Genomic DNA, 6,762 nt, shown 5'->3' with positions numbered 1-6,762 from the left:
CAAAGAATTTTTCACGTATGCTATGCGAGAGGTCTGTTAGCGTTATACAACAAAAGACAGGGGAGCCCAATGCTAGATCCAATTGACAAAACATATATGTGTAACGGTGTTTCCCCCCCCCCCCCCCAATCTCATATTGGCCCCTTACGTGAGGAAACTGCCCCATGTTACATGTACTATAGTGTGGTACACCTGCTGGCTTACAGAACTCCTGAGTCTTCCGCGGTGATATGGGGAAATATATCAGGACTGGCTCGTGAGGTAATGCTGAGAATTACTCACTTCTGGTACAGCGCCTCCATCTCTTCCAGGTCCCTGATGAAATAAGTTTAGTTATATATTTTCTGTATTAAAAGTAGAATAGCAATACAAGTATATACACATGTATTATATATATTCAGCACCCAACAGGTTAACATGTTATAAGTTCAACATGCTGCTTTTATGAAAGGCTCATGGTCAGCTTGGACATCAGAGTTCACATATGGTTATAATTGTATAAACAGTATGTAGGTATCAGTGTCTCGGGGTCCTGTCTGTTCTGTGATATATATATCCCTGCCAGCAGAAGGTCCCTAGGGGTTTTTACCTCCTGAGGAAATCAGTCTGTTTAATCAGGAGAGAAAGAGACATTGATTGATGAGTTCTTTGTTCAGAAAAGTATAAGAATCATGGGTAATGTAGTTTAAACTACTACCCTTCTGTATTTTGAACTGACAAGTAAGAGTATGTATGTATCTTTGCTATGTAAAAGCTTATTGAAGATTGAAAGCTGATTGAAGAATAAACTGCTGATATATTTGAACTGAAACTGAGTCCTGATTTTCTGAAGAAGAAACTTTTGTAACATAATGGTGGAGAATGCAGCGGGCATGGACTAACAGCTAAAAGGAATAAAAAGGTGAGAGTTATCGTGTCTCCCAAAAGGAGAGAGGGTTTCCATAAACCTTATTCCTAGTCTGTAAACTTCGCCCATGAAGATCCGGAATTGAAAGACTTCATTCAAGGAAATTGGTTCCAGTCCAGGAGGAAGATTTGGTATAACGTGAGGATAAAGGAAAGACGTCTGTTATTTTTTGAAGTACAAAGACCAAGGAAAGAGACAAATCAGCAACCCAAGGTCGCCTGGTTACTTCATTTGGGCCCGGAATAAGGCGGGGTGTCTCTTGAGCAAAGATACAGAAGAAAAAGGGGTGCTATATAGTGGAGGAGTGCACGCTTCCACTTCAGAACCCCTGTAACGGTACGTTATTCGTTACTTACATACTGAAGGAGGGTAGTCACGATAATCAAAATTTAAAGTTTTTTAGTCCATATATTGATTATCGTTTGAAGATGGACTGGCTTAAGAGAAAAGCCTCCAAATATTCTTTGGATACCAACATCTCTGGGGGTAATCCTTTGGATATTTGGGATGATTTTATGTTGTTTGTCTTAGATGGAATTAAAGAAGTAGAAGGGAGAAAATTTGAAATGTTTAAAGATGAAAAGAAAGTAGGCTTGTTAGCAAAAGGTTTTATAGATACTTCAAATGCAATGCAAGAGTGTTATAAAAAGGAAAGTGATGGTTGTATTGTATGTACTCAGTCTAAAGACAAGAGGGATATATTGATGGGGGCAATAATGGGTGTTACCACGAACAGTACTTTAAATATGTCTACACCACGTGGTCCACAATCTATGCCTCGCTTGTCTAGACTCAGTACTCCAAGAGTACCTGCTTATAATCAAATGTCTGATTTAATGAGTAAAATAGTAAATGCCATTGACAACCTAGATCAGGTTTTGGATAATGTGACTGTTATTGAAACAGTTGAGACAGGTACTTCAGAATCTGCTGAGGAGTCACCTCAGGTACAAAAAATGAAAGTGCGTGTAGGACCATTAAAAGAAGCTCTTGGTCAGAATCGCCTCACTGTTGATCTGCTGCGGGCAGCAGTGCGAGCTTTGAGTGACGATGCTGAAAAATTGCAAGAGGTTCAAAAAGACACTATTCGCAGTGTGGGTGATTTAATAGACCGCACTGAGGTATTGTGGAAAGTTACTGATCCTCTATCACAGGGAATACAAGTGTTAGAAGGTACTAAGTATGCAGAAGAAAAAGTTAATTGGGATTTGCTAAAATCTGATTTGTCCAATCATTTGCATACTGTGACAGGCTCTTCTAATTTGGACAATCTAAAAATGTCCAAGTTGGTAAAAGACTTTCCTAAGTATGATGAGAAAAAAGGTCCATTTTACAATTGTGGTATTTTTGAAGGAGAAATAACAAAAAGAGGGTTTGACAATGTTGATGCATACAAAATGTTGTTAATTTGGTTACCAGCTGCCCTTAGTTCATGGGTAAAATCTAAATTTGAAACCATGATACAAAATCAAATTTTGCAAGATGATGAGGCACAGTGGGGAAAAGGAGATGATGATGAAGTGTTAAAAAACATTTTCCCTTCTGAGACTCAAAGATTGCTATTGGTAGTACAGAGTGCTACGGGAGTTGAGAGACTGCTCCCTAATGTTCTGGACTCTTTTAAAATAAATAAAGAGGATGACATGAGAGTTTGTGCTAGTATGTGGACTAAGGCATGGTGTTTAATAAATAGCAAAGATCCTGCTAAAATGACAAAAGATGATGATAAGCAATGTGTTATTGAATTTGTCAGTAAAATTCAGGGGTTATCAGATGTAGTAAAGTTTAGAGCATTTGACTCACCTAATGTGGATCATGCTGCATCACAGATTTTGGAGGCTCGCATGCTTTTTCAAAATAAGGGCATGGAAGCAGCCAAAGTCTTTGCTTATCAATGTTTTGAGGATGAAGGATTTGGTCATGTAAACATTTTACATTATCTTTGTGAAGCATTGATACAAGCAGGCTTAAAATTGAACACACAAAAAGTACAGCTGCTGCAGTCAAAAGTTGTTTTTTTGGGAGTGGATATTACAGATCAAGGTAAATCTCCACGACAAAAACGTGTAGAAGCAGTACAATTGTTACCTAGGCCACTTACAATAGGTGATCTTCGGAAGTTTCTAGGATTAGTTAACTTCAGTAGAGAGTTTATCATGAATATGGCAGGAATTGCCAAACCATTGTATGATCTTTTAAAAGGTTCACAATTGCAGGACACGTTACTCTGGACAGATGTAACTGAGCAAGCATGGGTTCAGCTTAAACGGGAACTCAGCCGAGCCCCAACATTAGCTGCACCTGTGATAGATTCACCTTATATCATACAGTGTCATGCAGGGAAAGAATCTATTTCTGCAGTGCTTTTGCAAAAACAATACAAAGAAGAGAGGATATTGGGATACTTCTCTCGCTTAATGACACCAGTTGAGAAGGGGATGTATGAATGTGTTAAACAATTAATGGCTATTAATTGGGCTTTAGAAGCATTGGAACACATAATAGGATTTGGGACTGTTATAATCCAAACACCACATACACCTTTAAAACTTCTCCAGTCCCGCACAGACATGGCAGTACATTCTGCTAGATTAGCTCAGTGTGTATTAAAATTACAGGATCGACTCTTAACGGTAGAGAGTAGCACAAAATTTGTTTTACCTGAGCTAATGAATTTTTCTGGGACTCCTCATGATTGTCAGGAAGCAGTAGAGGAAGAGGCATGGTCTCCATTCTCCAAACAAATGAATCCGGACGGAGTATCATTGTTTGTAGATGGGGCACGCTTTTTCTATGAAGGGCAGTACAAAACAGGTTTTGCTATTTGGAATCCTGACACGCAAGAAGTCTGGAAATATAGACTTCCTGGAGGGATGTCAGCTCAAAGGGCAGAATTAGAGGCAGTTAAGAAAGCCATCAATATGGGTTATGAACACTGTAACATCTTTAGTGATAGTGGGTATGTAGTTAAATCACTTACACTACATTTACCTGTATGGTCCAAGCGTGGTATGGTGGACTCTCAAAATAAACCATTGGCTCATGGTGTAATATTGCAAGAACTCTTTGATCAAGCTGCTAAAACACCTGAGAGGTGTAGTATCATAAAGGTTAAAGCGCACCAGGTCACAAAAGATTATGAGTCTATCAATAACAATCTCGTAGACAAAGCTGCTCGAGAAGCTGCTTTGGTAGGAGAATTGTTATATCCTGAACATATAATTCTTGCAGTTACCCTTAAAAGAGAAACACTAGGAGAACCAGTTGCAGATTTAAAGCTATTGCAACAACAGCAGGAATCTATGTTAAAAAGGGACTATACACTACATAAAGAAACAGGCTTATGGGGATCCATAAGAGATGATGGTACTTTCTGTCCATATGTTCCAAAAGGGATCTTAAAGGAACTAATTCAATTCAATCACTGTCAATTGGGTCATATAGGAATTCAATCTTTAAAAGAAATTATCATGGCTAAATTTGAGGGTGAAAATATTGAAAAAAGGTGTCAGGAAGTATGTGAGGAATGCTTAATTTGTGCTCAATTCAATCCAAGGCCCAAAGGACAGAGACCTGTATTACAGCGAGTGCCTTTGGCAGGTGGTCCCTGGGAATCTATTCAAATTGATTTCATAGGTCCTTTACCAGCAGCTCCAGGAGGGCTACAGTATTGTCTTGTAATAGTGGATATATTCTCCAAATGGGTAGAAGCTATTCCACTAACCAACAATAAGAAGTGTTTTCAGTTTGGGGATTTCCAAGAGTAATTGAATCAGATAATGGGCCACATTTCATAGGTGAAATTATGAAACATTTATGTTCCCTGCTGGGGATCCAGCAGCGGTTTCATGTCCCATATCATCCGCAGTCAGCTGGGATAGTTGAAAGAATGAATCGAACATTGAAATCAAGACTTAAAAAGATGTTAGCAGAATATGGCAAACATTGGGTTAATCATTTACCAGGAGTTCTTATGTCTATTCGAGCAACACCCAATGCAAGAACACAGTTAACTCCTCATGAGTTGATGACTGGAAGGCGGATGCCTTTAATTTTTCCATCAGAACCTCAAGTTTCGGGACCATTAAAGATGGCCACCGAGCATACTCAATGGTTATCTGTATTGCAAGATCAGTTAGCTAAACTTTTACATTTTGCGGCAGAAAACATGGCTCCTAGAGAAAATGGGGATGTAAAAGTAAATCCAGCTTATAAGTTTCTTCCAGGAATGAAAGTTATGGTAAAAACTTTCAGGAAACCTGGCCCATGGCATGCAGGTTGGGAAGGACCTTATATTATTCTTAAGAAAATGGGTCAAACTGTTCTACAAATACAACGTGTTAATACCAAACCAAAAGCAAGTGCTTCAATGTTGGTACATATTGATCAATGTAAACTAGTTCTGAAGGTCAAGGGTTAAAGAACAATGATACTGTTTTATTTTTTTATGTTACAGATGACTTTTAACATTGGACAATGGACTGTACGACCATTTGGATATGAAGCATTTATGATGCAGGAAGGGTATGAGCGAATACCTGATTCAGAACAATGTTCAGAGGAATTCATTCCAAAGAAACTTTTACCAAAGAAAGAAGCAAAACAACGGAAGATCTGGAACTGGGGGATCTCAGTATACAGAACAATGACATTATTATTATTATTATTGTGCAGTACAATGGTTTCTTTGGGGACAGTAATGGAATGTGAAGAACAAACTAATCTTGTTGAGTGTATGAAATATCCTTATGAGTGTGTCTTAACAGGAGTTTTAAGTGATAATAGCAATGATACACGGTTTTGTAGAAGGATAGGAGGGGTTAATCAAATAATCCAGGGAGTAGTAAGAGTGAATAATATGGAATGTTGAAGTTTTAATAGGACAAAACTAGTGATAATTAGGTTAAACATGACAAAAACAAATACTAACATTTGGGCAGACTATGATTCTCAAGCAAATTGTTTAATTACAAGATCAGCTTATAAGAAATGATACTTACAGTATCAAAGAGGGGATTGATGAAATAAGTTTAGTTATATATTTTCTGTATTAAAAGTAGAATAGCAATACAAGTATATACACATGTATTATATATATTCAGCACCCAACAGGTTAACATGTTATAAGTTCAACATGCTGCTTTTATGAAAGGCTCATGGTCAGCTTGGACATCAGAGTTCACATATGGTTATAATTGTATAAACAGTATGTAGGTATCAGTGTCTCGGGGTCCTGTCTGTTCTGTGATATATATATCCCTGCCAGCAGAAGGTCCCTAGGGGTTTTTACCTCCTGAGGAAATCAGTCTGTTTAATCAGGAGAGAAAGAGACATTGATTGATGAGTTCTTTGTTCAGAAAAGTATAAGAATCATGGGTAATGTAGTTTAAACTACTACCCTTCTGTATTTTGAACTGACAAGTAAGAGTATGTATGTATCTTTGCTATGTAAAAGCTTATTGAAGATTGAAAGCTGATTGAAGAATAAACTGCTGATATATTTGAACTGAAACTGAGTCCTGATTTTCTGAAGAAGAAACTTTTGTAACAGTCCCCACGACAGCAGGGAGGAGTCTCTGGAAGAGAACCTCTGGGTGCAGCTTCTCCCTGAATGACTCCACTCTCAGGCAAGAAGGTTCTTTCAAATTGGACATTCTTTATTGTCATCTTGACTGGCAGACTGCCCATCATTGCGGCCGGTCTCTAGCCGCACATCATCAAGGTTGCCCACCTCAAGGAAGTCCCTAGACACCACTCCTAGTCAGGGCCCTAGAAGCTGTCCTTGCTCTTCCCTTACTCTCTAATAGAGTAAGGGGAGAGGTGGGCAGACTATTCCCCTAAGGGGCCACAATCCT

The 6,762-nt window shown here is 38.5% G+C and overlaps 1 long non-coding RNA gene across 1 annotated transcript; it reads left to right on the top strand.

Moving 5' to 3' along the window:
- The first annotated feature begins 342 nt into the window (after nucleotides 1–342).
- LOC142465274 (uncharacterized) lies at nucleotides 343–6,419 on the top strand. The gene is made up of 2 exons (XR_012787833.1): nucleotides 343–1,243; nucleotides 5,364–6,419. It is a non-coding gene; the product is annotated as an uncharacterized LOC142465274 (long non-coding RNA).
- The last annotated feature ends 343 nt before the right edge of the window (nucleotides 6,420–6,762 follow it).

This window comes from Ascaphus truei, chromosome 13 (assembly GCF_040206685.1).
Source record: "Ascaphus truei isolate aAscTru1 chromosome 13, aAscTru1.hap1, whole genome shotgun sequence".
NCBI lineage: Eukaryota > Metazoa > Chordata > Amphibia > Anura > Ascaphidae > Ascaphus > Ascaphus truei.
This window is presented reverse-complemented; position numbering and strand designations above follow the sequence as displayed.